Here is a 21,976-nt window from a genome sequence, read left to right as displayed (position 1 = left end):
GGCAGCAAGAAGCAGGTACAAGGGGTAGCAGAGAAACTCAAGCCAAAACCTATACAAGAGTCAGTGCTTTTGAACAGGGGAGGCAGTGGGGGAATTACAGGACCTGGTTGTGTACACAGGTAAATAGAGCACAAAGCCTAGTGCTGGGTCCCGAGCACTGCTCTAGGCCAGTCATGTGCCACGTCCTCTCCTGCTGCACTGTTACATGGACTTCAGCCTCTCGCGCTGGAAACACCCTTCAGTGTCAGCATCACATCCTAGTGGCAGCACCCCAAACATGCCTATAGCCGTGAAAGCAGCAAGGCGTGGAAGAGCACATGCCCTCAAGTTTCCACGAGCAAACTATAACACAAAAGGCAGCAGGAGTTGAAGGGATCACAGTTTTTTATCCACTCTTCTGCCATGGTTGGGGTATTGGAAAAATCAGGGGTTGAGTCCTCAGTTACTGACGTTCATAACCTGGTACATTAACTTCAGTGTCCCTTACTGATCTCTTCACTCACATCAACTCTAGAGCCAATGACTTGAACAAGGGTGAAGAAGGGAGAACACAGAGGTTATGCTGTGACTCCTAGACTGAAGGATGGATGTCTTCTCTTATATTTGATGTCTCCTTCAGAATTTCCCAGAAAAGCTGACTGGAAAGAACAAGTTCTGTGTGTCTGCAGTTTTGCCACTCTATTGCATTTGTTTCCAATGGTGTGATTGTTTGGTATTTTGCAGCTGAGAAAGACCTTATAGCGGCCTTTCAGCACTTAAAGGGAGCTTACAAGAAAGACAGAGAGGGACTTTTTATGAGGGCATGTAGTGACAGGACAAGGGGTAATGATTTTAAACTGAAAGAGGGTGGCTTTAGATTAGATGTAATGAAGAAGTTCTTTACGGTAAGGGTTGTGAGGGACTGGAACAGGTTTCCCAGAGAAGTTGTGGCTGTACCCTCCCTGGAAGTGTTCAAGGCCAGGTTGGACAGGGCTTTGAGCAACCTGGTCTAGTGGAAGGTGTCCCTGCCCATGGCAGGGGGGTTGGAACTAGATGATCTGTAAGGTCCCTTCCAACCCATTCTATGATTCTATGATCCTTATTTACTGTTGTTGAAAAACTCACATTTCTAACTGTACCTCATCATCAGAGGGAATCTGCCTCAGGACTTCTGAATGCATTGCACTGTCTTCTCATGATGCAGCCTGTATTATCCTGTAAACAGACACATGCTTCCCACTGCTGAAACTCTCAAGACATCTCTCTGCTGTGGCTTCTCCTGCAGTCTCACATCTCTGGACACTGTGAGGTATATACCAACAGAGCTGACAGCCTCAAAAAGCTGCGTGTTATCTAGCAGCAGTACAAAACCTATAAAAAATGTGCCTGTGAAGTAGCAGTGTCACTCTCACTGCTTGACTGGAGATCACAGTGAGATTGCTTTAGCCTAAGCCTGATCAGTGTCCAGTAAAAATGAAAAACAATATTGTAATAAATCAGCTTGAACTTCACTCCCCAGGTATTCAGTGACATTATGATGAATTTCTCCATTCACATGCAATCTGCTTCTCTCTTTGCCAAAGTTTCTCTACCATATTTTCAAGCTCAAAGTCATGGTCATCAATATTTGATTAATTTAACTGGGGATAGTTGAGATAACCTGGGGATATTATTCAGCTGTAGAGCACCAGACATTAAAAATGAAGCTCTGCCTAGAGTGGCCATAGGTCAATCATTACTTGGGTAGAAGATTCAGTGCAGAATTAAGTGGGTTTCTACCTTTGCCTGATGTAGTTTTACATCAGCCCTCCATGTAACCCCACAACAATTACATCATGCATTGTTTGTATTATTTGACTGAGGTATAATAACATTTAAACTTGAAAAAAGGCTGCACTTTTTAGCTTTTAATGGTACCTTATAGCAAAATGTTCTCTGTCAGGATATTTTGCCCATGTACTATATAAAAAATGTATGATGTGAATGTGTAGTATAAATATTTATACCACATTCACTTAACCTCAATCCATCATATATATTCAGCTTTAACTATGCAAGTTTTGGGGGAGAAGTATAGTTTCCAGGGTAACTCTTCAATAGCCCATGCCTATTACAGAATGGGTTTTCCTCCTTTCTTTCTCTGTACCCCACAGGGAAAGAACACAGTGGTCAAGCCCAGAATTTATTATTCCAAAGCATTATTTATTATTAAAAGCCTAATTTGTTGATAACCACACGCTAATCTTTCCTAAGTTACAGACAAACAAAACAGCGTCACTGATTTCAACAACACAAGGCATTATCCAAACTCTGTTGGAGATATTCCCGGGTGTTTTTATATCTTCAGTAGGTTTTGATGGTATCTTTGGCTGCACTCTAGCTGATCTCCTTACGTATTGATTACTGCCCTCCCAAATTAGATCACTGTTATCATACTTTTAATTATAGGAGTTTTAAATTAATTAGTTGCATTTAAATTTCTTTGTTCTTGAGTCTTCATTAAAAAAATGGATAGAGCTCATTTCCAGTTAGCCCTAGAGGATGAGTGTACTGTCTTGTTTACACAGGCAGGGACGGATGCTTTCGTACTACTCTTGTTTCTCAGACTGCCCAGCCTTTGCCCTGAACGTATAGGCATCCTCTCTCACTAACAATTGTCATGTACCGCATCTGCAGAGGGCTAGATAAATTCCTTAGCAAAATTTTGGTTGCTTTATTTTCTTGAAAAATATTTTTGTCAGGTCAATGAAAAAGATTACTGAAGAGATATGAATTTTATAAGTAACACTACATGGATCACACATGGTTGCTTAATATATGAAATGGCATCTAATGTTGTAAATATTCTTAGCATAAAACTCCCACATACAGTGTTTCATGTGAAGAAATAGAAATTACATCCAGGCCCCACAAAAAAGCCTTCCAAGGCTTTTGTTCATTTTCACTTAAAAATATCCAATTAATACTTATCTCAGACTGTTTATTCTTCAATCTCTTTCCAAAAGCCCCATTGTGATGTACAAAAGGGGAGTTCAAAATAACACAGTTGTTCAATAATATACCTATGAAAATAAATGTTTAGCTGAGTTGCATATAGGATGGCTGCAAATGCACTCACAGTATAAACAATTTAATATTTCTCCTTAAGAATGACCTTGCAAAACCAGCTTTGCTCCAAGCAGTAATAACTGACTCATCATTATGACTAGTTCAAAATTAAAAGTGTCTTTGACTTTCCACACCATGCAAGTCATGGAAGGAAATAGACTCTATCTTGGTAACAAGCCAGCCAGCTCCACTCAAGGTCATCCAGTCAGGCAAAGCTACTTTTGGTAGCTTAAGCAAGGCCAAACCACAGCAATTTTCAAAGAATGGAGACCCAATAAATTTGAGTGGTAAGGACTGAAAGGGAAAGCCAAGTCACTCAGATTGCAGGGAAGGAAGGTAAACACAGTGCAGCTAACTAGGGTTTGGAGGGAGCCTGCTTCAGCTGCCCAGTGATACAAATATTTAAAAAGAGGAAGGTTGGTTTATAAAAACGTAATAAATCTGTTTAGGGATTTCTCCCTGTATCATCTCTATTGAATAATGTTGCTTTTCAAGGGAAGGCATCAAGCAGGGGGTATCATAAAATATTATAACTGCAGTACACAGCACGAGATCTGAAAGTCAGGGGATTTTTCTTGGAGGATGTGCAATTGTAGGATTATTACTTGTCACTGAGGGTTTGGGCTCTCCACCCTACGGGCTTTCCGAGTGCACCATGCATTCCACGTGGCTCTTTGTGGTCTCCCCGCAAGGCAGGGCCAGGGCCACAAGGCCATTCCCCAGCCTCCTGGAGGCTGGCTGGTGTGTGCAGCTGCCTATGGGCACCTCTCCCAGGTACGGTGGGGCTGTGTCCTGCTGTGGAGTCGTGCCAGCCTCTCTCACCTGCAACTCCTGCCCTGCTCCGCCTGCGGCACAGCCTGCCCTTGCCGCAGCCTGACAGACATATCTTTCAACAGAGCAACATTCAGGAAAAGGTAGTATCCATTTTACGCTACTTATGGACCAGAGCCATTCAGACTTGGAAGAGAGCAGGCTCAAAGGGCCATTTGTGTTCCCATCACAAGCATCCAATGATTTTACCATTATTCTTCACAACACTGGAGGACAAGAGCAGTAAGAAAGAAGCACTGCAACACTATAGTGACAAGATGAAACTGTATTCAGGATAGACAGGGAAGCTGCTATCTGAAGACTGAGGGTTTCAACTACAAAGCCAGTGTTAAGATTACATTGATCAGATGCTTTTCTACACAGAGAAAAGAAGAGGACAATCAAGCAAATTAGGAGAGAGAGGGAGGGAGGAGACAGTGCATGTTTGGAAAATGTGCAGTAAACCACAGACCTCATTATAAATCATATCTGTGTGTACATTTGCTAAGCCAGCTGTGTGTAATATTTTAGATATGCTTTAGTGTTGTTTTGCACCAATAATTCTTTAAACATTATTATGTTTTTACACTGAAAGTCGGTTCTTTCAGTGTACTGAAGTCCACAATTTCTTTGACATATTAAATAACTAATTCACTGTTTTGACCCTTTTGGTTTAAGGAGAATGAAACCTACATTCTGTCAGTGAAGGTTGCAAGGATTGTCATTTTCCAGCACGATAAATAACTTAACAGAGACATACAGCAAGCAATCACTTCTGCAGTCACATCTGCATGCACATTTCCAATTAGTGTTGATGATGGTGTTAGGTGCATGCATGAAGAATGGAAAAACATCTAATTTCTGTAGTCTGACTCAATCAGTTGGCTTTGTTTGTTCAGGTTTAATAACCTGATGCTGCACAACCCTGAGATGTTATTTAACAGTCCCTGAAGAGGATCTCATATCATTATTAGACTGGAACATGACAGTTATCAGCTGTCATTCAGAACCCAGCAAAAAGTGTCTGCAGTTCTGTAGGGTTCATGCTAACTATTGGGACAGGTTACTCAGGGGGAAAGAGGGAATGAGAAAAGAGAGACTACTATGAAAAATGCTCTCTCAGGGGCTGAAATAAACTTTGAGCTAGAGAATGGACTCCTGATCTTCACTTTTACATTCAGCTTTGTGCCCTTTTCATTAAACCCACCATGCTTAAAACACTGCTGCAACATGATTGTTTCTCCTTGGCTTGTTAGCTTTCTGAGATTGACTTCTTGGTTAGCTTATATCGCATTCATTGACAGCCTGAGTTGACACCAGAGACTCTTGTTCCCAAGCTGCAACAAAGAAGGGGACAAAAGAAAGGCACCAGGCATTCACCTGGTTTACCTTCCCTGTGGCAGTATAGTCACTGATGTCATCCTGAGAGCAAGGGATCAGAAAACAGCAAATTCAGTCCTTTTGTCATCATGCAATATTTTGTTTTCCACGTGAAGCAGTTGATGGCCATCCTGATCGTCCCCCTGCCCAAATGAACAAAACCACGGCTCTGAATCCAGATTCAGAGTGAACTGGAGATCTGTTCCCTGCCATGCTCCTACAAAACACTGGTACCTAAAGAGATTTCCGACACCACCTGCTCCTCCAAGATGGGGAGATCTGCAAAACAGATACATATAGACATCTAGATATCTACATAAATACAGATAGACTTAGTCATAGATATAAGTATCCAGATATCTGGATATCTATATCTATCTCCCTACAACATCTAGATATAGATAGATATTGATATAGATATCTACATATCCTATCTCCTAGCAGATAGATACACAGATATCTAGCTAACTAGCTCTATATAAATATTTGTATCTATCTAGATAGACAGATAAATGTATCAAGATAAAGAGAACATATAGATCTATGTGTCTATAGATATCTAGATCTATACAGATATCTATCTAGAGCTATAAATACCTACCTAGACAGATATCTGTAGGTGTTTATCTATAGATAGATGTCTAGATAGATCTAGACAGATAGATAACCTATATCTATATAGATCTGTGTCTATATCTGTTTATGTCTATCCCTTCCGGACCAGGTGGGTGTTGATCCTGGGTACTGGACCAAGACTTATAGTTCAAACATTTACTGGTTTCTCCAATAATTTTAGCCCAGCTAAGGAAAGTGACATTCTGCCCAAACTAACAGTATCGACAGAAGAAAGCAATATTGCTAACTACAAACCATTTGATAAAGCTGTACCGCTGAAACAGCAGGAATCTGATTGGATTTCATCACAAGCCTCTCTGATACATTTTCTTGGAGACATTTAATTTAGATTACTGTTAAAGTGAATTAAATTAGTATTAACCTTGTCTGTGAAAATGATGTTTCAGAAAGATAAATGTATTTCTCTTGGCATGCATGAAAATGAAATGATAAATTGATATGTGCAAATCTCAATGCAGATGGAGCCTTTCTAATGAGTAATTACCAATGTGTAACTCTATTGATTAAGTTTGTAGATTGTCAAGTGGGATCATACTGGATGGATTCAGAGAAGTCAGTCTTTGGATATGCCCAGAGATGAGTCTATGATACCATTCTATTTCTAAATTATACCTGGGTAGAAAAAAGCATGGAAGGTCCCCATCATGTTAGGTAGACACATGTCTGAGCAAAACTGACGAGCTGACATGAAGACTATCAGATTGGCTTTGCATGAACTAAGCTCTATTACCAGCTATTTCTAGTCTAAATGATTAACTGAGTAGAAAGAATTGAGACAGAAAAACATTTCATAAAACCCCACAGTTCAGTGGTAGCTATTAAACTGAGGTTAGCTTCCTAGGTTCCTACTGCTTTTTAGCAAATGGAGGGAAAACAAATGGCTCATATTATTCTTGTTTGCCTAATTTTGCTAATTTTGCTGATGATTATAATTTTATAGGGTCTGAAAGTTGTATATTGGTCTCCAGAGTATCTCTATTACAGCTGGGGTTAAGATGTACCCTACTGAATTAATATCTGACTTGATTTTTCATGAGTAGTCTCTGAACACCTGGCTTTTGTTGTTCAAAATAATTTAAAATAAAGTCTTTTTTTAGTGAAGATGAAGCCTCATCTGCCTGCCACATATTTGTTTACTACCTCCAGCTCTATTTCATAACTGTTCCCAAATAGAACAATTTATCTAACCATTTATCTATGGTAAAATTTCTATCGCTGTGCCTCACTCCTAAAGAAAGACATGAGAAAATCTGGAATACTTTAGGTTACATGATTACCTACATGTCCAGTATGTTCCTACAAGAGGGAAAGGGCAAGCACATACTTAGCTTATCGCTAATTCAAAACATGGTTGAATCTATAAATGGGATGTAAGTAAGAGACAAGTCTCACTGCACAGGAGGTCAGTTTTAGCCATTGTGAACCATGATGTGGTAGTTAAAGTGACATTTTCCTAAAAGAATAATAACAACCGCCCTTACTGCTCAGCCAATTCTAACTCCTTTAGGCGTGCTGACGAGTGCTTTACAAATTCTGGTTCTCTTCAGATGTGATTTTGTGTTAAAAGACAGATCAAGACAAGTTTGTCACACACAGATGTGATTTCTTTTAATCATGCCAGGTTATATGCAGATATCACAACTGAACAATTCACATACTATGTTTCAATGGCATATTGTAGTCTTGCATTCTTGAAAATCCCTGGGATTTCTGGAGTGCAATAACAAAGCAGAAATATAAAATAAAAATAGAAAATCCAACAGGTTTGGGTCACTCATCATCCACAAAGTTATATAAACATTATTTTTATTACAAAGAAATACTTTGATCCATATCTTTGATGCACTATTCACTTTTCATCACAGACCCTGTTGTTGCACTGTGTTTCCAAGGAATAATACTTTCTTTGTGTTCCTCTTGTTTCAGAAAGTCAGCCCTCACTGGCACTTGTACTATGCTGATGGAGTGTCTTGTACCATTTTTTTTTTTTTTTTCTGCTATTCTTATAGTATAAAATGGTGTTACATATCAACTGGTTTCTTTTGGGTCATAAACATGCCTGGTATGGTAGGTCTGAATTTCCTAAAGGTGCAGTAAACTATCTGTCTTACCAGAATAGGAAGAAGATATATATAAAAATTTTACAGTTTAGAATAAGAAAATCCTTGAATTATAATTTCTCTTGAGAAGCTTTTGTCCCAACATTTAGGTGTAGAAGGACAGAAGCTTCCAATATTTGTTCTTCACCAGCTCCAAAGAACTAGTTTTGCTTTGCCCTCTTTCCTCCTTATCAGTCCCACACTGTTTTTCTCTATTTGTCCAGTCTGGCTTTCTGAACTAGATTGGCTCTGATCTTCTCTGGCTGCTTGCTAGACTAGTGAAGCAGAGTGAAATGGAACAGGGATAAAAAGTCCTGTGGTGTAAAAGAGGCAAAGGGGAAGAACACAGAGTCTGTAACGCTCCACCCTTCTGATAGACATTACACTGCAGCACAGCATGTCACACCCAGGGTTGCATATGTATAATCATTCTTCATACAACACATATGTTAGAAACTATTGGAATAACTCCACTGAGGACTGCGCTACTCCCTTGCAAGCACACACATGCTCTTAAAAATCACCAGGCTGACTTGAAGTCAGTGTTTGAAAATAGCTACCTTGCATGGTAGAAAGCCTCTTTGAAAGAAGGTGCTATTGGAAAGTGGGCTGATGCATATTTGTTTTTAAAATGGAGCAGAATGACAACAGATACTACCAACAGATCCTACAGAAATGTCAGTCATTCCATTCTCTAGTGAAGCTCTCAGGATGAAGGCTTAGTGGAGTTTGACTGAAGTATGTGAACTCTGTCTTCCAATGAGTAGTCAAAATCCCAGTTACCTAAAATGCCATTAGGAAAAAAACCCTAGCCTTCCTATCCTCTCTGCAACAAAACCTTTTCTGTAAAGTCCTTCCCATTTTTAAGCTATAAATTCAGTCTGTCAAGAGCAAGTTTTGTCTTTGGCTAGCTGCTGAAAAAATTCTAAATATAGGAGGGTAATATGTTGTTTTATGACTACTTTATTTTATCCATGTTTCACTTCATCTTTTTGGGACACATCCATTTCTTTTGTTGCCATTGGACCCTGCATTATCTATTGTTTATCAGAATAATTAGATCAAACAATAATTCAAATTTACTGGAGCTCTTACAGCTCATTCAATGGCTTCCCAAAAGTCTTGGAAATTGAACAAGTTCATATTTTGCCTTTTCCTTTCCCACCGAGGCATGTGCGAATTGCCTGGCAAACTCATGGTGCTGCACTGAGCTGCCATTTGGCAGAAAGGAGTTTGATATCTGACCACAATTTCCCTTTCTCTACATGCCAGTGAGAGTGGGAGAGCTTGGGCATTGCTCAGTTTCTCCAGACAACCAAAAGGAACCGACTTTCACAATGCGGAGAGCCAAGTTTAGTCTGCCTTGTCAAAAACAGTGCTGTGTGCAAGAGTGACTGGGTATGAAATTAAAAGGGGATGTAATGAGGATGGCATAAGGCTCTAACCGGGGTGCATGCAGGGGACCCTCTGGAGAGAGAAAGAAAGAAAAAGACTTAGTTTTCCAGCTGGTGATACAAGCTCAGTTACAAAGCCCTGTGCGGAGGAGATGTTGTAAGGCATCAGCTCAGGGAGCATGGTACCTCCACTGTGCTCAAGGCGCTTCTCCAGCTCTAGCGCTGTCACACGATCACACTGTATCTCGTGACACCACTGTGAGCAACCTGACAGCGCTGTGACTTATGTCATCCCCCATACATGTGTTGTGGGTACAGTCTCCTGGAATACAGACCAGGCATCTGACACTACCTTAAGCTCTTCAAATAAATCTCTGGGTATTGGTGCCAAGGAACACACCACTGCACTTCTGCTATCATAATATTTCTGTTCTACTTCTGCATGGTCTAACGCAAACATACTCAGCCCAGATTACTGCTACTGGTGGAAAGCTTCCAATCTGAAAAGAGCAACTTTCTTGAAGGGTTAAAAGAAGGTCATGCTGCTTCTTTGTAGTACTCTGCTCCATATCGGAATGGAAACTTCTTGAAGGACACCTACGCATTTTTTCTTTTTTTTTTTTTTAAGAAAAGTAGGTATCAGATCTGAAATGTTGAGACTGAATTGCCAGTTTAAGATTTACAGAAAGCAGTTCTCTGGCAAGGCTGTGCATCTCTTCAGCAAGATTTCTCTTGGGAAACAGAATTTTAGAAAAATGTCTTGAAACTTGAGATATGTAAAATAAAAAAGATTACTGTCAAATAACTGGTTCATGGAAACCATCAGTTGTATCTGAGATGATCTGCAGTGAGCTGTGTGCTGATTAAAATTAAACAGTAAATCTGAACTACTCAGTGCTCATTTTATCATCTATGTCTTAATACTTCACCAGTTAAATATGCATGGTGACTCTGAGATGATCAGCTGCATAGGACCTGTGTCTCACCTCTCCAAAATAAAGCCATGGCACTTCATTTCCAGCACACTGGAAAACAATCCATTCATCATTGCCAGTGGGGCTGTAGCTACTTGACATTGTCCTACTAGGGAGAGCAGCAGATTTTGCCAAGAGCTATTTGCTTGCTCACTGCTGCCACATAGCATTGTTGTTCTCCTTTGGTTGGGATGTTGTGCTCAGCACATAATAACCAGCACACGGGGCACATGAGAACAGAAGCCAGAGAGATATCAAGATGTAAAAGCAAATCTGTACCAGCAATAAACAAGAAACTAGCAACGTTAGCTCAGCCAGGAAAAAAAAAAGGAAATTGCAAGAGTCAGAATGAAGCAGCAGTTTGTACCTTTGCGACGGGTTGATGGCACATGCTCGTGTTCTGATATTTTTTTTTTTTTTCCTTTTCCCAGGAAAGAGGATGTCAGGCCATAGAATCACAATCAAGTGTCAAACAGCCAGAAAATTACAATGGAGTAGTACTTTTTTCATTTCCTTACTCTTTTGGGCACTGGCAAAAGTCCTCCATTTCAGACACGTTTCTGAAACGAACCACAAAATGTAATAGGGCCAACAGGATGAGAAAGAAGAAGTAAAAATGAAGGGAAAGAAAAGAGATGTGGGTTAGAAACTGCACTTCAGAGTCAGGTAAGTATGTTATTAGCACTCCTGACCTGGGTATGTGTCCATGGAGCTTTCTGATGTGCTGTTGTTTTGATAAGCAGAACACATAGTAGATTTGGGTTAAGAAAAAAAAACAGATCAACCAAAGGAAAGTGGCAAGTCCAGCGTTTGTTAAACTTGGCCTATAACTGAACATCACTTGAGAAACGAACCTCTTATGGTTTTCATTAGATCAACAACATACATGAGCCGACATGGAAGCACTTACCCCAAGTCCTAGAATGGCAATGCAGATCCAACAGTCCCCAGAGGGAGCGTGCAGAACCCAGCCTGACCAGCAAGGGCTTCCCCAGAAGAGCCTCATTTCCCATTCCTTCTCATTATAAAAGTGTATCAACTGCCTCCTAAAAAAATAATGAATTATTGGCCTCTAGTATAAAAAGTAACACCAAATCACACATATGCTCAACTCTCTAGGTTATATGCATTTTTCCCATAAGCAGAAACTCGAGAATTAGAGCAAATCTAAATTTTATTTTCCTATTACTCCATACTAATAATGCCTCCATTTAAATCTTTTTACCCTTTTCCCAAGGGATTTCACAATAATAACTAGCATTATGCTAAACCAGACGATACAGAATGAAGGGTCATCCAATAGGTTTCTCACACAGGTCCTCACAAGAGAATTGGATTGAACATCACAACTTAATTTAGTTTTCAGAAGAAAATTGGGCAAGATCCTGACACTGGTGCTGGACATAGATCCTGTATCCAGCAACACATAGGTGCTAACAGCAGCCAGGAGCCTTTTATTTTATAAAACAGAAACATAAAACATATACATAATGTGTACTTAACTTTATCTTGCCACATGTATAGAAAGCATGATCCTCACATAGGCCATCTGCAAGCATTCGTCTTTCATGTTTTCACTGAAGAAACTTCACCACGGTGAGCTGCTGAACATGACTAGATTCCAGTGTGATGCCAGTGGTGAAAAGTGCTCAACACTGCACATTGGAACATTGGAAAAAGAAAAGAACTTTAGGATAAAGCTCTTCTGCTAACCTTCAACTTAGAAACCCTGGTTTTTCATGCTAAATAGAGAAGACAAGTATATTTCCTGTATATTTAACTCCTATGGAATCAAAAATTCTTCAGAAAACTCCTTCTTCACAGAAAAAATTAGTCTCATATGGGACCCACACACACATCCCCACTCAAAATGACACCCCGGAGAATTAATGACACCCTCCAAAAAGAGACCACTCACCCATCCACCCCAGACTCGATGCACCAATCCCAGCAACCATGAGGGGCACAGTAATAAAGCTGCTTTCCGGATGGCAGGAGGAAGGAATTAAAAAGACTTTTACTTTGGCCAGTCATGTTTTGCAGATTCAGGTTTTAGGATAGAGAATTATCCAGAATCAACATGATTTGACACCACCAGGAGGGTAGTAGAGACCCTAAGCAGAGGTTGAACTAAGAGTCTTGTGTAACCCATTGCTGTCATAATTGGAGTCAAAGTCAGACACTAGTTGGGCTGAAACTTTGTGTCAAAACAGGTAATGCTCTTTTTGAATAAATAAATTCCTTCTTAAAACACAGAAGTGATCAAATAAATTCTCATAAAAAGGAAAGATTACCGTGTCTTGCCGCTGCAGCCAGACAACTGGCTATTTCTAGTTTTTGTATGCTAAACAATATCTGTACATGCAAGGGTTTGGATATGGAATTGTAGGAACTCCCTTTGGAAATTTAGCTGAATGCTAACATAAATGTTAATGTATATTTTCAGGTTTTTTTAGACAACGTAAATGTTTCTTTTCTGTTTTTAAGGACATCAGGCATTGTTTACATGATTTTATATCAGTTAGGCATTTTCAAAACCAGAATCCAATCAAAAGAAAGTCCTGAATGTAAGCTAACTCTAAATATGAAAAGACATAAACACAACTAGGAAAAAAATTTCAGGATGCAGGACACAAATTTTCTGCAGTTCTTTTTCTAAACTGTTCTTTAGGAAAATTAAGTTCATTTTTCTTTTGTTTACACAGATACTTCTTTTTTATTTCTTATGAAATATAAGTCATTAAATTATGCTCTTCTGGTTCAGTAGGTCTCTTTGTTGAATTCTAGGAGCAATATTCCCATGCAGTGACTTACTTTTATCTTCTTCAATATTGATAGAGGTAAAACCGGAGAGGGAAAGTTTTCTTAGCTACACTGCTAGTATTTAGCACAGAATTCACTTGGTAGCAACACGGCTCTAGCCTGGGCTGCCGAGCAAGCAATAAACCCCTTAAATGGCTCAGGGACCACTGGGGCCAGCTCTGTGAAGAATTCATGAAGCAGGGCCTGCAAAGGCTGCTACTTTGATATTATTTTCAATGCCTGGAGCTTTCTACCTGCATCTGGCCGAGCCTCTTTTGTAATCCTTGACATTGATCCATCCTCAAGAGCATGGTCACGGGCAAAGAGTTTGAGCTGGAGGTCAAAGTCAGAGCTGAATGTCACTGCTGCCCCCTCTGAGGCGGCCAGGCTGGGGCTTTCTGCCCATTTGACTCAGCAGAGGGGCCTGATGCCAGTTGCTTTGGGAAGCAGAGCTGCTCTCCCCATTGCAGCTCACAGACAGCAGAGCAAAGAGAGGGGAAACAGACGGGGAGGTGACATGAAAAAATTAATAACAACAAGGTTTCACAGACCCCTGCTAATAAAAGACCAAGAGCACCCTCTGATATAGAGATGGGTTCTGGCAATATATTCAGCACATAACGATAAAATCCATTTCTTTCCCCATTTCCTACCTCCCTTTATTTATTTTTTTGCTTACAGGACTTGCCAGGACCCCTTACTGTGCTTCATTTCCATTACTCTTTCCAGTCTAGTTGCTTTAGTACCAAGATTTCTTTACTTTTTTCTTTCTTTTTTTTTTTTTTTTGGTAATATAGTCTAGGGTATTTTTATTCCTTCACGCTTGATAGTAATTTTCTGCAGTCTCCTCTGGCCTCTGTGGCCATTTACAATGATTAGCAGTTTGCAAGAGGTAATGAGTTTCTCTTTTCCTTCTCCCTCTCTCTGTCTTTCCCTCTCTGCTCTTTTTTCTGGCACAGTCTTTCAGTTATTCAAAATAAACAGACAACTGCATAATTAAGAACCTTAATGTCAACAAGAAAATATAATTGAGCCTGCTAAATACTAAGGAAAGAGAGGGAGAGCTTGATAAGTATTGCTACATTATTTTTTAAGTCATGGGTTTGGGATTTTTTTTTCTCTCCCCCTTAATTTCTGTTTAGGAACAAAAGATTTTTGTGTTTGCAAGAAAGAGGAGATGAGTGATTTTAGATTTGCATTTTCTCTTCACTAGAGCCTGGCATTTTATTGAAAATAAAAAAAAGGTTTCCATCTTACAAATGAAAGCATCTGTTTAAATAAAAAGCCACTTGAGGAAGAAATAATAAAAAATAATAATTATTATTATTTTTCCAAAGTAGGACTGAACTATCCAGAGGTCAGTAGAAAATGGCTAGCACTCATTTAAAGGTGTCCCTTTCATTTTTCTGAAGCCTCCATTTAAGCTGTGGATAAAAAACCCACATTAAACGATTTCTCCTCATTTCAAATGAAATATCTCGACTCTTTCAAAAAACTGCAGAAGCCTTTTAAATATTTCCATTTTTATGAAGCCTGTTTATCGAAGTTTGTTGGCCATATGCAAAGCCACAGTCATTATCATCATTTTTTATTCCACTGGTACTCAGAGACAGTAGCCAAGACCATCTTCCCTATGCTGGATGGGTGGCACCAGGCAGCTTGGGGGTCAAGCAGGCTGTGGGGCAAGCAGGAGTGGGGCTGAGCACTACAGGGCAGCGCAGCCTCTTGCTTATGGGTGCCAAGCGTCAGGGCACAGCTGAGACCTGCACACACCTCCTAGGTCCCAGGCCAGCAGTCTGGCCCCTGGAACAAACCAGTGCCTAGGAGGAGGCTTCGGTCTGCGGATGGTGGCAGCATTCATACAATCACACCAGGAATATATCTACACAGTAATCACTGACATTTAAATTTAATATGAGAGATGAAGAGACCAGGCTGTCCTGCTGATGTAGCAGCTGAGAGCAGAGGGTTAGCTCCTCTCCCACCTGAGTCTGGCTGCTTAAAAGATGAGGTTCCTGACTGCCAGCATTTGCTTCTGGTAGGAGCAGCACGTCTCACAGGTCAAAACAGCATCTCATGTCCCGGGGAAATGCTTCCCAAGGCAGTCAAACAGTGACATACCCCAGGGCTGTACCCTTCCAGCACCCTGAGAAAGACACTCTGGGGTTACCTGCTGCAGCAAGTGCACTGTTGGAGATGTTCTGGAGCTACAGACAGAAATCTGCAGGGCTCGGTGCAATGCCAGTCCTGTCAGCCATTATACAATGGTGACAACAGGTGTGACAAGGTGTCCTGCACCAGTAATTTGCTGTTCTCATGACCATGATGAACCTTGGAAATATCTCTGAGATGTTGGCTGGTCACATTCAGGTGTCTTCATTTTCCTTAAGTTACTGGAAAAAAAACTGCATTGTTTTTCATGTATTATGAACCATTCTTTTCTGAGAGCAGAATATAAGAAAAGACAGAAGAAAAAAAAAAAAAAGAAAAATTTGGAGATTAATTGTTCTCACTCAAATTCTGCCTCAATTTGACCTGGGAGGAACTAGGAGCCTTGTCTTTGGAGAGGAGTTCTGAGAAACTATTCTCAGGCATCTCCTCAGCCTTGGAAGTACCTGAAAATAATTGATTTCTCCACTTTGACTACTGAGCTCCCTAGGCACCTGAGCAGAGACTCCCGAATGCCACTTCAGAGCCCAGACCGGCCTGGTGCATTTGGATTTATCATTAAGTTACTCAGACATTTCAATCCAAAAGCCCATCATGATGGCCATACTTCTGGTACTCTCCAGCTTTGTGAAATAATTTAAGTACAGCATTCACACAAGGAGCTGGACACCATTTTGAGGCTCCTCTCAGCCTGAGGGGACTTGATGTGATTGCTCCCATATCCCTAGAGGCAGCCAAGACTGACCTGGGATCAAATTGTTTCCATTTCTTGTGATGCCTCATCTTTATGGGGCAAGTGAAAGACACAGACTAAGAGAAGAGCCTGACTCGTGGACTAGCTAACAGTAGAGTCTCTGGTTTGAGGGGATATGTGGTTTCTGGTCTCAGATGAAAAATTTGTGTGTGTGTTTTTGCATTGGAGAGTCACTGAAAAAAGTACCAAACAGCTGAGGAGCACACAGCAAGGCTCAGAGTCCCACTCATCCCACCTCCACTTGGGCACAGGGACCCAAGAAACTCAACAACCCAATATCCTCAAAATTCCTTTTCAGTAAGCTGTGCTGATTTCACATTGTATCTGATATTGTATTCTTTCCATTTTTCTTGTTGAGAAAATAGTATTTGAGAAGATCTTACGATCCTTTTGGAAAAACATATACAGCTGCTTTACCATTCACCTGTAGCCCAGTCAAGGAGTAGCTAGAGAAGGACCTCTGTCCTGCTGCTCCTCAAAAAGCCCAAGTGAAGCAGAAGATGGGTTGAAGTCCTGTACAAGAGCCGTGATTGGTGATGGCTCACAGGTTAGCCCAGGTCCAAGGCCGGTGCCAAACAGGCGGCCTGGATTCAGCCAGTCTATTTTAGGAACAAACCTTTAGCTCTCCGGATACAAGTTGTGCTCTAACCTCTGAGCCAGGGAACAATCCCCAATATGTTTTATTTACTAGTAAAAATGTAGCCAGGGAGACCATTGTCCTAAGAATACCCAGTCAGCCTCGACATACTTCATTAATTATTATTACTACCTGCCTCTTGTCTTAATGGAAGACCTACTTCAGGATTTTTTGCAATAGCAAAGAACATGAAATTTGACCCAACAGGAACATTAATATGGGAGCTCCCGCACAAGCTGCTTTTGTTTTAGAGAGCACACGACCAGTGCAGCTCCAGTACTTCTTTCTCCATTGTTTATTTCTCCCTCTGTTCAATTTTATCCTCTACATTTTCCAGTTGTCATACTGAGGTACTTTGGCAGAATTCACATGCCTATCAAGGTTTGGCCTGGATCATGTCACTTTACCACACTTACACGCTTGTATATGCTCTAGCATTACAATAACAGAAACTTAACACACTGTAAATAAACCCTATTGTTTTCATCAGTGCACAAGCCTATTATCATTAGCCTTAACTTCACAGAGGGTGAACATGTTCTGACTTATACAGCATGATTTTTCCATTCTCCTGCTGATTTCTCTCAGTATTTTATTTTAAACTCTTTGTAGCTGAATATAGGCCAAACTGAGATACTTCAGCTGCTCACACAGAAACAACGTACTCAGTCCCAACTGTGAGCCCAGTCAGTCAAGCTGCACAAGAAATGGAAAATGAAAGCGGTCGTATATTTTTTCAGTAAGAGCCCCAGATGGAAAGGAGCCAAATATTCCCTTGCCACACTGCTGCTCAGGGGGCACAGTCCCTTCTGCAGGGAGCCTGCCTGGGTTCAGCCCTAGGGGGGAGATGGTGCCTGGCCCAGCAGACACCAAAAGGCAGATTCAAGGATCATGTTGGTAGAAAGGGGGTATTTGGATAGCCTGATCTGTTCTCCCACCTTTGGCTAGAGAACAGATCAAGTGAAAGACTGAACTAGGCAGCATCACTAAGTCACTTGTCCCAATGGTTGTTTTCATTAACTGTCACAATCCTGTGCTTTGTTTTTTATGGTGTCACACTTTGCTTTAGCTTTGTACCATGCTATACTGTAATCCATTGATTATACCTCTATTTCTCAAGAATCTTCTTCCCATTTTGGTATTTTGGAGTATGATTAAATAATTTCTTTTAGTTTCTTCTTATTTTCTTGTACAAAGGCAATAGGTTGAATTTCCTTAGGTATGCCATGGGGAATTAGGTTATCCATTTTCCTGCATTTTTTCCACTGGATGACTATGGAATGGTATATAAAATACCCCATTCCAGGTCTCACTAGAATGAACTAGAGGAAAATTAACTTCCATTTTCACTTTTTGGTATTCCCTGCTTTGGTTTCTAAGGGTTGAATTGCTTCTTGTACCTCCAACATCATATATGGATGTCCTGTTCAATTGGTTCTTTTTTTTTGAGCCCTTCTCAGAGGCATTGATTTCAGAGATATTAATTAATTTCAAATTTTGTAATTCATAACCAACACTAGTAATGATCAGATGCATTTATTTTCTGGAGTGAACTGAAGCAGCTATGAACGAAGATTTTCATAGTGCCTGGTTACCACCATGATATAAAATAATGTTAAAAAAAATTCATTTTGCAAAGTGCTGAGTGCTCCAATATCCTTGCACATGAATATCTGGAAAAGGAGAAGAAATAATATTGTAATTTAAAAAGCTTCTGGTTAGGACTTTAGCACCTTGAAAAAAAACAAAAGACATTTTCTTTTGAAGTCTTTCTTGCCAAGCATGAGTAAAACAACAGGTCTGCATTCAGACTCTGGCTCATGGGTATTCCTTAAAACAAATAAACAATGAAATGGTAAAGAAAGCATTACACAGCTTAAAACCTGGTGTAGTATCAGATGAATAATAAATACATTAGTGTTGGCTGAGCAATGGCGAAATACATTTCTACATACCAGGAGATAATGAGCATACTCATGGAGCCTTGTGTATGCAAAGAGATTTTTGAAGAAACATCACAATATAATTGAGAATTTGTTACTGCTAATCTTAAGGCTTTGAATTTCCATCCCCCAGTTTTCTTTTTACTCTGAATTGTCCCAGCATACCTTGTGTTGCAGTAAATATATATAGGTGAGCCCAATACAGGGTGGAAAATACAGAAAACACAGTGCCTGGAGAGGTGCCTCAGCCAGCTAAAACAATCACCCAGTTGCCCTGCTACAAGACAATGTGTTTAGGAGTGGTGAGATATTTTAGTAACAATTATTCCTTTTCTTTTTGGCTTTTTTTAATGCTAAACCCTAGCCAACATATTTTAAACCTATATGGATGCCAAGTGACAAAATGTCTTCAGTCTTTTAGCACACACTCTTAGTAATCATAACAACATTTTTGTATTATTATAGGCAGTATTGGCAGTGTGTTCAATTGTGCATGGAATAAATAGCTCGCATTAGCAGTTTGCCTTAAAATTCGTGATGGTAGCAGCCAGCTTAATTAAGCGCATCTTTCTGGGAAATCAGTAATAATAGTAATGAATGAACCTGCTGCTGACCTGCAGCAGCAAGGAGCCATTCAGAACATTTCTGAGTTTGAAACTAGGCAACACCTACAGCTGCCTGGATCATAACTACTCTGTAATACTGCCATTGGGAAAGGCAGCCAATACCACCAATATTCATCTTTGTTTGATAATTGTCCCTTTCTTCCTTACTGGCCATATACGTAATGTTTGGGGTTTTTTTCCTGCAGAAGAAAGCCTGGGCCAATTTATACCTCCCATGATCTTCCACTGTTTTCCACTATTAGGATTTTCAACACCGTGTTTCAACCAGATGAGGGGCTAATGTGTGATTAGGTGTCTGAATTCTTCCACAAATAACTATTTAAGAATAGTTTAGATATTTTGGCCAGTTAACCAGAAGCAAGAAGCATCCATTTGGTTTCACAAAACTAAATGCATCTATTCAGACCATACCAACCTAAAAAACCTATCTGGAGGCAGGGGGAGCAAATACCTTCTGCAAGAGAATTGCCTCCAATTTTACAAAAATTCCTTTTCAATTAAAAAACAAAACAAAGAAGCTTTTCACTGGAAAATTCCCAACTAGCTCTAGCATTGACAGATTGTGACTTCTGAGAAAAAGCCAAAAACAAACACAAAGACATAGGGCCTGGAAAACTTGCCTTGCAAGGAAAAATTGAAAAAGCTGAGGGCAAACATTTGACAAAGATAGAAAGACAAATAGATGTTTAAACATATTTGAACTGCATAAACATCAAGCACAGAGAGAATTTCTGTAGTTAGACACATGCTGTTGTAGAATAGATTAAGGAGACATAATCATGGGGTGGCCTCACAAGAGAGCAAGTCAGAGAAGCAGAGTCGATTTTTATGGGTGACATCTATTTCACTAATAGTAGTAGAAAAATGGAAAAGGTTAAAAATGCACTACCTTAGTGTTTGGGACTTAAAGAAGGAAGCAGAAAACAAACTAAACAAATGGAAATACTAAAGAATATAATTGATATTATATAGGAAATATAGGAAGAACTACAGAATATCTTATATTCACATTGGCAAGGAAATGTGCTGAATAACCTAACAGGGCATTTTCTGATTTTTCATTTCTATAACTGCCCAGACAAGAGTATAAGGAACCTGAATACCATGCACAGGACACCATAGACACAGAGAAGGCATTGTTGGCAGGCAGTGAGTTATCATTGGAGATAATTATTTAAATAAAAACTACTGCATTCTTCAAATAAAGTTCTAAGAAAATACATATGCAATGGCTAAAACCAGTAACAGTAAACAAGAAAAGAAATGGGTAAAAAACAGTGTTTTGTACCATGACCAGTCTCCTTCGCAGTTTGAACTCTTCTAAAGGGCTCAGTCAGAAAGAAAATGAACAGCAAAGAGAAGAGACATGGAGGGAAACCTTTCTTTTCCCTTCTTTTTCTCCTCATTAATTAGTAGCAGTATTGCATCTCACCTAAGCCAAGCAAAGGAAGAACAAAAAGACAAGAAAATGTGTCTTGCACCCAAAGTCTCTGACATGATGGCTGGCTATGGAAGACTTCTGTTTCCAAGGAAAAAAAATAATTTTATTTTTAGTAATATTAAGGATACAATTAAGAATCCTAACTACCAAAATTAAGATTTTTTTCTTCATCATGGGGTCAAAAGTTTAGCAAAGCTGGCTGTGTAAAGCTTGCCTGAAAACTGAAGTGGAAAAATCCTAGAAACCACAAATAATAATGAACCATAAAGTGCAGGATTGATACCACTGTATGTTTTTGCCCCAGATGGCCAGCAGCCAAATTTAGATTGAATTAAGACAAAGTCACTGGCTAAAGAAAAGTCTTTAAAATGTACACAAAACCATAAAGGGTCCCAAAGGGTCAAAGTCTCAAAATCAGGTACAAGAAGTTAGAATATTTCAGTAGTGCAGAGAGAACATTTCTAGGACTTTCTTCAAAATGCTTGGAGCCTATAGCCCAGCAAGAAAACAAGGAGTCTAGCAAAAGGTAAGGGAGGAGATGAAGCAAAAGATACCGAGGTTCAGTTGAGTCTTCTGTAGGGTTGCTGAGCTATGTTGGGTGCTTTGTTGCTGATCTGATATTAGCTTCCTCATAACGATGCCATGGAGATAAAACAGAAAAATAAATATTTCCATGCTTTTATCATGTTAGCTTTGCTTCAGATTAGGTCTCTGACTGTTATTGTTACAGGGCCAGACCACAATACTCACAGAATCTATACATAATCTGGCTGCCCAGATTTAAGAAAAAACAGATCTGGATTTCATTTTTGTCAGTCTTGAGAGAGTTTCAAAAGTTTAAAAAGAAAAATAAAACCAGCTAAACCCTCCTCACCCCCATATCCACCCCAAGGAGCTGTGGAAAGCAAAGGATTCTTGGGGAATTACACTGATAATCTGCTTCAATCTGTTTCGGGTGTCCTTATCCAAGCCCAGGGGCCAGCAGCACAAACAGTGCCTTGTTCTCAGCAGCAGTGGCTGAATTCTCCTGCCATGTGGTGACACTGGTTCAGGGGAAAAGAAAGGGGCGGGGGAAGGGGAGAAGCCCTGCCGTTTCCATCAGTCAGACAGACAGCAAATTGAGGAAGGAGCAGAAGTTGTTTAGGACTGTCTAGCAAGTGACAACTGTTTGATTGGCAGAAAGCCATGATGAGCATGCTGTGCCTTTAAAATAGGTGTCTATCT

The 21,976-nt window shown here is 40.0% G+C and overlaps 1 long non-coding RNA gene across 1 annotated transcript in view; it reads right to left on the bottom strand.

Moving 5' to 3' along the window:
- Positions 1-11,938: 11,938 nt before the first annotated feature.
- Positions 11,939-21,976, bottom strand: part of LOC141953848 (uncharacterized) — a 31,400-nt gene continuing 21,362 nt past the window's right edge. Inside the window, exons 2-3 of the long non-coding RNA XR_012632021.1 lie at positions 15,353-15,575; positions 11,939-12,035 (exon numbers count right to left, since the gene is read on the bottom strand). This is a non-coding gene — a long non-coding RNA (uncharacterized LOC141953848). The remainder of the gene's footprint in view (positions 12,036-15,352; positions 15,576-21,976) is intronic.

Source organism: Strix uralensis, chromosome 1, assembly GCF_047716275.1.
Source record: "Strix uralensis isolate ZFMK-TIS-50842 chromosome 1, bStrUra1, whole genome shotgun sequence".
NCBI lineage: Eukaryota > Metazoa > Chordata > Aves > Strigiformes > Strigidae > Strix > Strix uralensis.
The sequence above is the reverse complement of the archived record's forward strand: the minus strand, read 5'-3'. Positions and strand labels throughout refer to the sequence as shown.